The sequence below is a fragment of the Pteropus alecto genome, unplaced genomic scaffold (assembly GCF_000325575.1).
Source record: "Pteropus alecto unplaced genomic scaffold, ASM32557v1 scaffold139, whole genome shotgun sequence".
NCBI lineage: Eukaryota > Metazoa > Chordata > Mammalia > Chiroptera > Pteropodidae > Pteropus > Pteropus alecto.
The window spans coordinates 4,768,502-4,781,932 of record NW_006443567.1 but is presented as its reverse complement, the minus strand read 5'-3'; the positions used below and the strand labels follow the sequence as shown (position 1 = coordinate 4,781,932).

The following is a 13,431-nucleotide window of genomic DNA, read 5'->3' as shown; positions in this document are numbered from 1 at the left end:
GAAAATGGTTGTTAGAAAGAGGCCATTAGCCTCTGGAGAGACTTGGTAGTCTAGCCGCTGAGTCCAGTGTCCATTGGGTAGTTGGATTGTGACTGTCTGATTGCATAGATTGGAGGGCAGGTGTCCTACAGATAGAGAAGAGGACATGAATGCAGACTATACCCTTGGCTCCTGCTACTTTCCTTAAAGGAACACAGTAGCGGGCTCCTGGGGTGAGTCCTAGAACGAATGTGGGGTGGGGAGAAGGACGGTTTCTGAGGGACCTGAGCTGGACTCATCAGAGATCAAGGGGTTAAAGGAGGAAGCAGTGGGGGAGGGGGTTGTAGCTGAAGGGTTCAGGGAAGGGGGAGTTGGGGGAGTTGGGAGCTGAGGGGTTAAGGGGAGAGGGAGTGGGGCAGTTGGCCAAAAGAGGAGCATACGGAGGTGGGAGCCTAGGGGGTGGTGGCCTGTGGTCAGTGAGATCAAAAGAGGAAGTGTCAGTTTCAGAGTTAAGGGAAGTAAACTGTTTGGAGTGAAGAAGTAAAATCTGATAAGTAGAACAGAGTTTAAAGAGAGAGGATCTGGAGCAGAGAGTAAAGAAGGCCTGGACATAGGGAACTTCAGACCACTTTCCATTGTGGTGACAGAAGTTGTCATGGTCTTCTAATGTGTTATAGTCAAAGGTGCTGTTCTCAGGCCATTGAGATCCATTATCCAATTTATATTATGGCCAAGCAGTGTTACAGTATAAAATGAAATGGTGAGGTCTGATATCACCCTTGAGGCTGAGGTTGTCTAGGTTCCTTAATAAGCAGCCAAGTAGAGTGGTTTTGGAAGGTGTAGAGAGTGTGTTCCCCATGATGAAGAGGATGAGAAAGACAGGGAAAGTGAGGAGGTTGAGTGGCAAACTACAAGGGAGGGAGAAGCTTTTTGGGTGGGCATCCCTACCCAAAGAGTCCATCCAATAGAGCAGAGGGGTCCTTTCTGAGTCTGACATCCCCAGTTCAGAAATACCTTGGGCCAGGAGGCTGAGGAATCTTTTGACCTATCGCTAGGATTTGTCAGAGAACAAGAGAGACAGAAGACCTGAGAAGAGGTGGATTACCACTCACCCAAAAATTAAGTGTCTGCTGTGGACTGGCAGTTCAGCAATGAAAAGTTGAAGCTCCCGGTCTGGCATTCTCCCTGGCTGGATTCCAAGAGGATTTGGGAGGTTAAGGTTAAAACCCTTAGAGCCCAAGGTTAAGGTAGGACTCAGAGGTTATTCTGGGTGTGCTGCTGCAGGCCACTGCTCTCCAGGTTGTAAACCAATAACCTTGGGGCTCAGAGGAGAGGCCACTGGGTTGAACCTGCACCAAACCCTCCTAGGTTTCAGCACTAGATGTTAGGTTCACCAAAGAAGGAACGCACAAGGCTGAAGGTGTTAAGCAAGGTTTACTGTAGCAGAGTGACAGCCTGTCTGAGCCAAAGATGGCGTCAGCTCCAAATGCGAGGGGACCTAAAACTTATTTGGGGCTTGAGGTGGACTTTTTGGTGGGAATATTTTGGGTGGGTAAATTGGTAGGGAAGGGAGGAGAGTCCAGAATGCAGGAGATGAGCATGTAGCATTGCTAAACTGCATGCAAGGTCCGGTTTCCACACAAAGGTAAAGGAGAACTCTGGTTCCCACATTACATGGCAGGATAGGGATTGAGCCCTCTTGGACCTAATAGTGTTGTCTAGGGTTTCAGTCTCCTTCTGACTTATCCAGACAGCCAGAATCTCTTCTGATTTTTACAACCAGAGTTTTGGGGAATTTTTCTTCCCTGGGCTGGAACCGTGGGTTGGGAAGCCCCTTCATGAGGCTAGGACCCCTCTCTCCTTAAGGGGGATCTCTGCAGCCTTGCTCTCCCTCCCAGTGTTCCTCCACCACCCATGGGTGTGAGTCCAGCCCAATTTGTGACTTTCCCCCTCCTATTGGCTTCAATGTGGCTCCTTCTTTGCATTATCAGACATATGTGCTATGATCAATTGGACTTCAGGTGATTCTACACATTGATTATTTTATAATTTGGTTGTAATTTCAATGTGGACATGGGAGGAGGCAAATCCTGCTTTTACCTAGTCTGCCATCTTCCTCTTGAGTCCTATAATACCCTGTTCTTAAAAATGATTGCACTTTCCTACTTCTGTCTGCTTGTTAGTCATCTTACTCATAGTTATGTATTTTTTGACCTTTTGTTTCAGGTGGAGTGACCCCTTTCAGTATTTCCTGTAATTCAAGTCTTGTGGTAGAGAACTCCCTCAGCTTTTGTATGTCTGAAAAGTTCTTTATTTCTCTTTCATATTTAAAGCAGAGCTTTGCTGGATATATTATTTTGGGCTCATAATTTCTTTCTTTCAATAAAGGAATTCCACTCTTTTCTGACTTGTAAGGTTTGTACTGAGAAGTCTGTTGATAATCTAATGGGTTTTCCTTTATAGGTTAACATCTTCTTTTCCCTGGCTGCCCTGAGAATTCTTTCTTTGTCGTTAATTTTTAACAATTTTAATATAATGTGTATTGAAGAAGGCCTTTTTAGGTTGAGATAATTGGATGTTCTGTTTGCTTCTTGAATTTGAAGATCCAGTTCTTTCCATAGATTTGAGATATTCTTGTTGACTGAGTATGCTCTCTGTTTCCTTCATCTTCTCTTCTCCTTCTGGTATACCCATTATTCTCATGTTGCTTTTCCTGATGATGTCAGATAGTTCTTGTAGAGTTCTGTCATTTTTTTTTCATTCAAAAGTCTCTCTTCTTCCTTCTGTGTGATTTCCAGATTTCTGTCTTTGATATAACTAAATTTTTCATCCACCTGGTCAGCTCTATTCCTTAAGGTTGCTATTTTATTCTTCATCTCTTTTAATGTGTTCTTCCTCTCCAGAAATTCTATTTGGTTCTTTTTTTAGGGGTTCAATCCCCTTGCTTAAGTATTTACTTTGTTGGTTTATTTTGTTTCTAAATTCTCAGAATTGTCGGTCAGAATATTTTGCATCTGATATTTTTTTTCAGAAGTGCAATCCTGAATTCTCTGTCATTTAAATTGTATATTTCTATGCCTTTAAGCTTATTTTCTGGAGATTTTTCACTTTCTTTCTGAGCAGCCTTGTGTCTTTGATTTTTCATAGTGCTTGATGGATTATTTTTCCACTTGGGCATTAATGGGAGTGTACTCTGCTTTTTTTTTTTTTTTTAAGAAAATTTATTATGTAGTACTCTCTCTTAAGCAGGTTGATAAGAAGAGTTTTTTTTCCCCCCAATAGGTGGCATCCAAGTGATCTGGAACTCTAAAGAGGCCCTGAAGTCTCATTACTGCCCCAATAGTCAGATGCAATGTTCTGCTGGTTCTTTCTGACTCCATCTGACTGGGTGGGGTAAGGGTTAATTGGAAGAGGCTTGGATGTGTGTAGCTGCTTCCCTTCCTATAGTTCTGTCCCCCAGGTTTTAGCTGTCCTGTTTCGGTATCACCATGCCTGTCTCTGGTACTGGCTGTAGTGTATGTTTCAGTACTGGTTATGCAAATTTTCCTGGGACTTGGTGCTACTTCTGAGAGGATATGGGGTGGGAGGAGGGTACGCTCCAATTTGGTGGCAGGGGAGAGAGGCATGACCTGTCTCTCTATCTTAGCCTCCTGCTTGGCAACCGCAACTGCTAAGACACAGCTGATGCCCCCTCTGCACTCAGTTCCTGCTCAGCCCTCTGCCCTGATCCCTAGGCTCCTCTGTGTGGAACACGCTGATTTCTCAGGCAGCACTGTTCAGAGAACCAGCTATGAAATCTCCCTTCCCCCTCATCCTGTAGGGAGTGCCAGATGTGTATGGCAGTTCTGTTATTTCTCCGAACCTACCCCCACAGACTGGAGCGATTCTGACCTTCTGCTCTGATGTGCAGATCTCTCAGATGTGCTTGTGTGCAAATTTGGTGTTATTTGTTGAGTTGTAGATGTTCAGCTTATTATTTCAAGGGAAGAGATCCAAGGAGATCCCTCATGCCACCATGCTTCTGATGTCACTCCAATTTTTTTTATTACTGTTTGTCTCCTCTGCTAGAATGTAAGCTCCAAACTGGATCATTTCACAAAAATTGGCGAATGAATAACTTTTGCATACTATGTGCTTCATAAGATCCAGAAGATGTTTACTTTCCTATACTAGTGAGAATTGTACTTCTATCTATTAACAAGAAACTGAAGTAAGGAGCAGCTTATGTGTAAGCCTCTAAAGACCTTCTAGGCCTCTCTAGATGGACAGGCATTCTGAGCTCAACAGGTCCCAAATGAAATTATGTTCTCTCAAAACTTTTGTGTCCCCTCTCTTGTTAATGATTCCATCATTCACTCAATTGTCTAAGTTAGAATTCTTTACTCCTCTCTCTCTTTTCCCCTCACATTGAATCAAACATCAATTCCTTTCTATTCTTCCTAATTATCATACAAATTTGTTTTCTCTCCACAATAACTAACAATATCTTAAGTTCATGTGAGACCAACAATAGCTTCCTACTCATTCCTAATTGTTCTCTCTCTCTTTCCTCCTGCTAATTCCCGCAAAGATATACAAATGGCTAACAAGCACATGAAATAATGCTCAACATCATTAGTCATCAGGGAAAAGAAAATCAAAACCACAATGAGATATTACTTCACACCTACTAGGATGCCTATAACCAAAAAGTCAGACAATAGCAAGCATTAGCAAGGATGTGGAGAAATTGAAGCCCTTGTACATTTCTGGTGAGAATGTAAGATGATATAGCTAGTATAAAAAACAGTTTGGCAATTCCCCAAATAGTTAAACAAAGAGTTACCGTATGACCCAATAATTCCACTTCTGGGAATATACTCAAAGTAATTAAAAGCAGGGTCTCAAACAAATATTTTTACATCACCACAACATCATTATGTACCATAGCCCAAAGTGGAAACAACTCAAATGGCCATGCACTGATGAATGGATAAAGTAATTTGGTATATTTGTACAATGGAATATTATTTGGCCACAAAAAGGAATAGAGTACTGATTCATCATACATGAAACAATCTTGAAAACATTATGCTAAGTGAAAAAGCCAAACACAAAGGCCACATATTATATGATTCTATTTGTATGAAATGTCCAGAATAAGCAAATCTATACAGACAAAAAGTAGATTAATGGTTGTTTAGGGCTGGGGCCTGGAGGCAATAGGGAATTGAGGGGTGGTAGTAAAAAGGTATGAGATTTCTTTTTGAGCCAATGAGAACATTTTAAAACTGATTATTGTTCTAAAACTCCGTGAATATACTAAATACCATTGAGTTATACGCATTAAATAAGTGAATAGTATGGTATCTGAATTATATCTCAATAAAGCTATTACAAAGAAAATGCTCACTGGCCCTGTTCCCTGTGCCTGGTGCTGTTCTGGAGCATGGATACAGAGATAATTAGGACTCAGAAGCATTCAAGGAGCTTATGATGGAGGCAGATAACAAAGTAAGAAATTATCATGATAGAGTAAAAGAAAGTGCTCTAATAGAGCTTGGGGCTTCTGGCAAAAATAATGAATAATTATGACTGATGCAATTAAGGAATGCTTCAGCTAGGAGGCAGAATTTAACCTGCATCTTGAAGTATGAATGAGATTTCAATTCAATAAACAAAACCTAATGATGTTGTTGGGGCAAGGGTGGAAAAGGAAGGTCATTCCATTGAGGGATCAGCACATGCAAGGGAATGGCAGTCTACAGTTATCTAGCACAGTCAAGGGGCAACCAAGAATTTGGATAGTGAATAGGAGTGTGGAGGGATGTTATGAGAGATGAACCTGGAAAGGTAGTCTGGGGTCAGATTCCCGAAGGCCTGGAATTCCCTGGAACTTAGAATATTTCCTGATATAGGAAATATTTCACACCGCAATGGTGTGGTAAAGCTCTCAGTAGGGATCAAATAGTGGTGTCTATGACTCTGCCACTGACTAGCCGTGACCTTGGGCAAACCACCTAAACTCTCTGGATCTCAATATCTTTAACTTGAAAATGAATATAATCATCTTACTCATAAGGTTGTAGAAATGATCAAATGAAAGGAGAATGTGGCAGACACTGTGCTGAATAACCCAACATCTATTCCCAGTCCCTTTCTCCCTTGCCTGCACCTACAACAGAGACTTGAAAAGCCAAATATATGCTTAGTCTCCCTTGCAGCTCAAGATGTCCACATGACAGTAACACACTTATATCTAATAATACATAAACAAAATAATATTGAGAGGCTACTAGCAGACCTTTTCTTTCCTGAAGAAAATACACAGACATTGCTAATGCTGTCAACTTCATCCTAGTTTCTGCCTCAATGTCATGCAGACATGACATTGACAGGATAGGTAGTTATGAGTTGGAGGGAGGGGGACAATGAAGGGTTAATGAGGCCCCAAGACCAGCTCAGCAGAAGAAAGTATACAAAAAAGGTGCTCAACTGGTATGAGCAAAATTAGTTAACTGGGCATGTGCCTATCCTCAAAATCTTCAGGGTGCAGGAGTATGACTTCTTATCTAAGAGCATACATTGTGCATGCCCAGGACAAGAGTAGTAAGATCTAAGGGAGGAGCAGAAAATTCATGCCATTTGAGGTAGGAGGGACAGAGGGAGAACAAAGAAACTCTATGGCCCATATAAATGCCAACCCTCAATTTGTCTAGGCACTCTATCCTTGATCAAGCTGCCCACTTGGACTTTCTCCCAAGTATAGCCTCTGCTGGCTTGCCTTACTTAGTAAAATTGCTTCTGTTTCAGCTTGCTACTCTTTGCCTGCAGTCTTTCTTCAAGCATTGGGCCGCCACGTAAAACTTCCACGGGGGAATCCAAGGACCGAGCCCTGACTCTCACACAGTGCTGACACCTGATTGCTGGTAACAATACCTGGGGCCCTAATAGCCATCCTGAAGCCGGATTATTGGCAGAAATGAAGATGAAAAGCCAACATGTTGAGGATGGATGATAGTGCAGAAGTATCGAAAGAGACACTAGGCTCTTGATGGCACCAATAAATGAATGCCAGTGACTACTTACCTCTGGACTTACTCTTATGTGAGAAAAATAGATCTCTATTTGTATAAGTTAGTTGGGGTTTCTGTTACCTGCAACCAAAATCATTCTTCACTAATGCAAGTTTATAAAATAAGCCAAAAAGTGATTTATAAAAATTAAAAAAAAAATGATTTTTGGAGGAGACATATGATTTTCAGTTTTACTTTGATAACAGAGTGAAAAATAAATTAAACATATTGTAGGGAATGCTAGTCAAGTAGTAATTACAAGAATCCAGGAAATAAACAGTGAAGGTGCTGAGGCAGTGAGGATGAGGAATAGGAGACAGATATCAGTGATAACAGAGGGAAAACTGATGAGACCTGGCAACTGATCATACTTTGAGTGAAGGGTGCAAGAGTGTGAAGGGTTGAAGATGCCTTAGAAGGTTTTAGCCCTAGTGACTGAGGAGATAGTGGGACTGTAAACCTACATTCATAACATAGGAACATATTCATATAACTTAAAGAGAAAGATAATGAGTTCAGTTTTGGACATATTGACCTTGAATTGCCTGCAACACACCCAGGAGTGGTCCTATAGGCAATAGGTCCTATTGGAAATATGGGGCTTTGAGGACAGATGGAAATATGCATTTGGGTGTCATCAGTGTATAGGTGGAAGCTGAAGCCATGGGAGTGGATGGGATCACTCATTAGGAGCAAGTATAGTAGAAAAGAAGAGTGCTAAAAATGGAGACATGGTGAGAGGATGGTTACCTTTAAATGTTGGATGAAAACAGAAAAGTCGGAGAAGAGAACTAGAAGCATTCAATCATTCAAAAATATTTATTGAGTGCCTACTATGTGCCAGACCCTGGGCTTGAGGCTGAGCAGTCAGAGCGTAGGAAAGGAACTAGAAGAGCATGGTGTTGGGTAGGGTGTGGAGCAGGGGTGGTTGGTCAACAGTGTCACATGTTGCAAAAAAGTCAAGTGGGGTGAGAAATGAGGAACTCCTTTCCTCAGCCACATTCATCAGAATTCCTTTAACGGGAGTTTATTGTTAGCTGTAATAGCCTGTCTGGAAGATAAATGCTAAATTAATTTGGGAACTGACTTGTGAAACTCTCAAGTGGCCTAACTCATTTAAAAGAAGTTCAGATCCTATTATGTGAGATTAAATTGGTTTCTGCAGGTGGTTGTGCAACCTTCTCCCCTAGAGATATTGTTTGTCAAACATGGTTTCTGTCCAGTTCCTCTTAGGAGCAAGAACAGTGGTGCTGTGAGAGTAGGAGGACTCCATCAAATCTCTCCAGTGAATGTACATGAGAGTTCTTTGCTCAGAATTCTAATAGACCCTAGGGCCCTATATTGTGCTATATATACTATTCGTGTAGTCTTTTTTTTTTCTTTACTTGTGTCATGAATGTTAGTTTTGTCTCTAAATAGACCAAAAGTTCCTCAAAGGTAAAGATCATATCTTTTGCTCTTCTCTTATTCTCCTCAGGGCTGGACACAGAGTAGGCATTTGATAAATATTTAAGTCATGGAGATGTGGTTCAAATTATTTTTATAAAATGCCAACGTGCATTTGATAAAATGTACATTTAAAAAACTTATGTTATTTTAAATTCTAATATCAGGAATCTAACTAATTTCATTTGATACAGGTTATAGTTTGGAAGGGTATAAAGAAAGTACATGAAGTGGGATGCTGGCTAGCGGGGAAGGCGCCCCGATGTCCAGTCTCATGTTGCTGTCTCTCAGTCCCAGGTCACAAGGCCATGGGAGCTCAACGATGTGTACCCTGGACATCGCTGGAATAGTCATCCCCTCCCTGCTGCTCAGTGATGCCTACCGGGCCACTGCTCACTGTGCTTTTCTGCCACCTCAGCTGCTCCTTCTAGGACTCCATTCACACATGCCTCATTTCATTCCAGTCCCGTGCAAGTGGCTTTGGGTTTATGTCTTTATTTGACGAAAATGAGCCATTGCACAGCCATTGGCACTTGTATTGGGGAAATGTAGCCTCCAAGAAGCTTACAGTCTCAGTGCCAAAATTTTTTTCATGTCAGAGACTGAGAACTCTTGTAGTTGTTCATGTCATCCTTTCTTCAGACAGAAGATACCAAAAAGTTGGGACCAAAGATCTTTTCATTTTATTGATAAAATTGCTAATAAGCCAAAACGTTTGTCAATGTCAACTGTAGTGTGTCAGACCAGTTCTATCGTTACAAGATGTTCCATCTGACTGCTAAAGTTGAGGGCAAAGAAAATGGAATCAAGACATGGTCAACATGGTTGACATTGCAAAGGTGCTTAATTGGCCTCCAATGTATCCTGCCAACTATTTTGGTTGTGACCTGGGAGCATAGACCCAGTTTGATGTTGAGAATGACCGTTACATTGTCAACAGATCTCATGAGGAGAATAAGCCGCACAATGGATAGATCCATTAAAAAGTTTGTTCTCTGTCCTGAGTGTGAGAATCCTGAAACAGCTGCATGTCAATCCAAAGAAGCAAATGATAGGTAATTCTTGTAAAGCTAGTTACCCAGTCATGCTTGACAGACATCATAAACTCTGCACATTCATTCTCAAAAACTCATCTGAGAAGAGTGACAGTGGTACAGGAAAGAAAGAAAAGGAAAATAAAAATAGAAAGAAGAAAGGCAAAGAAAATGGTTCTGTGTCCAGCAGTGAAAACCCACCATCACCGCCACCACCACCACCACCACCACCACCACATAGTGAAATGAGTCCTTCGCATGCTGTGGAAAAAAAAAAAAGAGGATGATGATTGGGGGAAGGGTAAAGTTGGGGAAGTTCAAAGGTGCAGAATGGATGAAATCCATGACCATACAAAAATTCTGATACTCAATGATGATTTGGAAAGGACTATTGAAGAGCAGGTCGATATCCTGTTTGATTTTTTTAAAGAAAAAATAAAGAAGAGGGTATTATTGACTCATCTAACAAAGAAACTGTTGCTGAAGCAGGAAGACTGGATATAAAATCTACGGGCCCTCCTGTTTTGACTGAAGTTCTTTTTACTGAGAAGATTAGAGAACAGATTAAGAAATAAGGGTGCCATTTCCTACGATTTTGCCATCACAACAAAAAAGCTCGGTAGTACCTTCTTCATGGTTTAGAGTGTGTGGTAACAATACATCAAGTTCAGCTTATCTCTAAGATTCCACATATCTTTTTTTTTTCAGTTTTTGGCAGTATTTATTATGTTAAGTGTAATTTCACAATTTTTGAATTTTATTTTATTTTTAGAGATTTGCACTTTTAATGGGTTGAGGATATTTAAGATGAGATCTACTCTTTAACAATGTTTTCCTTTATTTTTTTTCAATTATAGTTGACATTCAATATTGTTTTATAGTAGTTTCAGGTGTACAGTGTAATGATTAGACATTTATATAATTTATGAAGTAATCCCCCCCTGATTAGTTCAGTACCCACTTGGCACCATACATAGTTATTACAATATTATTGGCTACCATTTTGTACTTCTTAATCCCTTCACTTTTTTCACCCAACCCCCCTAACCACCCCTCCCACTTGGCAAATACCAGTTTACTCTCTATATCTATGGGTCTGTTTCTGTTTTTTTTTTAATTTTGTTGTTTAGATTCCACATATAAGTGAGATCATATAGTATTTGTCTATCTCTGCCTGACTTATTTCATTTAGCATAATACCCTTTAGGTCCATCCATGTTGTCGCGACTGGTAAGATTTTATTATCTTTTTATTTTTTTTTTTATGGCTGAGAAATGTTCCATTGTATATAAGTACCACATCTTCTTTATCCAATCATCTATTTATGGGCACTTAAGTTGTTTCTATATCTTGGCTATCAACAAAATGTAAATAACGCTGCAGTGAACATATGGGTGCATATGTTCAAATTAGTGTTTTGGTTTTCTTTGGGTAAATACCCAGAAGTGGTATTGCTGGGTCATAAGTTAGTTCTACTTTTAGTTGTTTGAAGAACTTCCAAACTCTTTTCCATTGTGGTTGCACCAATTTGCAATCTCACTAATGTTTCACATGGGTTCCCTTTTCTCCACATCCTCATCAATACTTCTTAGTTTTTGATTTGTTGATGATAGCCATTCTGATATTAACATTACACTGTTAAGCTGAGGTAATATCTCATTGTGGTTTTATTTTGGTGTTTCTCTTATGATTAGTGATGTTGAGCATCTTTTCATGTCTCTTGGCCATCTGTATGTCCTTTTTGGAGAAAGTCTGTTCAGGTTTTCTGCCCATTTTTAAATTGGATTTTTTTTTGGTGTCAAGTTGAATGAGTTTTACATAAATTATGAATATTAACCCGTTATTGGATGTATCATAATCAAAAATCTTCTTCCATTCAGTAGGTTGTCTTTTTATTTTGTTGATGATTTCCTTTGCTGTGCAAAAACTTTTTAGTTTGATGTAGTCCCATTTGTTTGTTTTTCTTTTGATCCCCTTGCCCAAGGAGATATATCAGAAAAAAATTACTAATAGCAATGTCAGAGAGTTTACTGCCTATGGTTTCTTTTAGGAGTTTGATGGTTTCAAGTCTTATATTTAAGTCTTTAATCCATTTTGAGTTTATTCTTGTATATGGTATAAGAAGGTGATCTAGTTTCATTTTTTCTGTATGTATCTGTCCACTCTTCCCAACACCATTTATTGAATAGACTATCTTTACCCCATTGTATATTCTTGCCTCCTTTGTCATAGATTAAGTTACCAGATAGGCATAGGTTACTTCTGGGCTCTCTATTCTTGATTAATGTAACTGTTTTTATTCCAGTACCATGCTGTTTTAATTACTATGGTCTTGTAATATAGTGTGATATCAGGTAGTGTGATACCTCCAACTTTGTTCTTCTTTCTCAATTGCTGTGGCTATTCAGGGTCTTTTGTGGTTCCATGTAAGTTTTAGGATTATTCTTTCTAGTTTTGTGAAAAATAACATTGGTACTTTGATAGAGATTGCAATGAATCTATAGATTGCTTTGGGTAGTATGGACTTTTTAAAGATGTTAATTTTCCTATCCGCGAGAATGATATTTTTCAATTTATTTGTATCTTCTTCAATGACTTATAATTTTTTGAGTACAGGTCTTTTACCTCCTTAGTTAAATTTATTTCTAGGTATTTTATTTTAATGCAATTGTGAGCGAGATTATTTACTTAATTTCTCTTTCTGATAGTTTGTTATTGGTATATAGAAATGAAACCAATTTCTGAATATTAATTTTTATCCTGTTACTTTACTGAATTCATTTATGAGTACTAATATTTTTTTGGTGAAATCTTTGGGGTTCTCTATATATGGTATTATGTCATCTGCAAATAATGACAGTTTTACTTCTTCCTTTTTAATTTGGATGCCTTTTATTTCTTTTTCTCATCTGAATGCTGTGGCTAAGACTTCCAATACTATGTTAAATAAAAATGGTGAAAGTGGACATCCTTGTCATGTTCTTGACTTAAAGAAAATGCTTTTAGCTTTTCCCCATTGAGAATCATGTTAAGTGTGGGTTTGTCATAAATGGCCTTAAGATTCCACATATCTTAAAGGAGATGTATAATGCAGAACTTTTGAAAGAAGAGGTCATAGAGTGTGGGATCTATGCATAGAGCTACCAAAGGTCAGAACACTGGGGGTCAGGTGGTAGACTGGGACAAATAAAGAAGGTACCTCTCACAGTCTCCAGAGCTCCTTGCAGGAGGAGAGGGAGGGGTGATGGTGTGGCAACATCTCTGATCGGCCCGGCCTGGAAGTGCTGAGACTTTTCTATGCAGTCAGCAGCAGGGCTCAGTCATCAGAACAGAAAGCAGAGAAGCAGGATGGGACAGCAGAGAAACAACAGTTGATTTTTACTGGCTCCAGTTGTAAAACCGAGGCTGAGTCACAGCCCCAACCCCTAAACCAGAGGGCCACTCCCCCATACTCTCTGAGACCGAACACCACAGAGCCCCAGGGGAATCTGAGCAAATGCTATCGAAACTGTTGCTAACACTGACAGGGACTGAAACTGAGAGTAGTGAGTGTGATTAGAATTTACAAGAAAATGAAAAACAATAGGCTTTATATAAAGCAGGGATCCAAGCGGCTTAGATGCCACCTACTTGAAAACAAACAAACAAACAAAAAGCTTCGTTTTTTGCAGCAGGCTAAAGAGAGACCTTTATATAATAAATCTTCTCTCTGGAAAAACAACAGAATACACTTCCATTAATGCCCAGGTGGAGAAATACTCCATTAAACACCATGAACAACCAAGGTGAAAAGCCATCTCAGAAAGAAAGAGAAAAATCTCCAGAAAATGAGCTTACAGACATAGAAATATGTGACTTAAGTAACAGAGAATTCAGGATGGTACTTCTGAAAAAACTCAGCGAATTCTGAACAGTCA

General features: G+C 39.7%; 1 pseudogene; it reads left to right on the top strand.

Annotated features, from left to right (window-relative positions):
* LOC102889701 overlaps window positions 1–12,652 on the top strand; it is a 168,326-nt pseudogene extending 155,674 nt beyond the window's left edge.
* The last annotated feature ends 779 nt before the right edge of the window (window positions 12,653–13,431 follow it).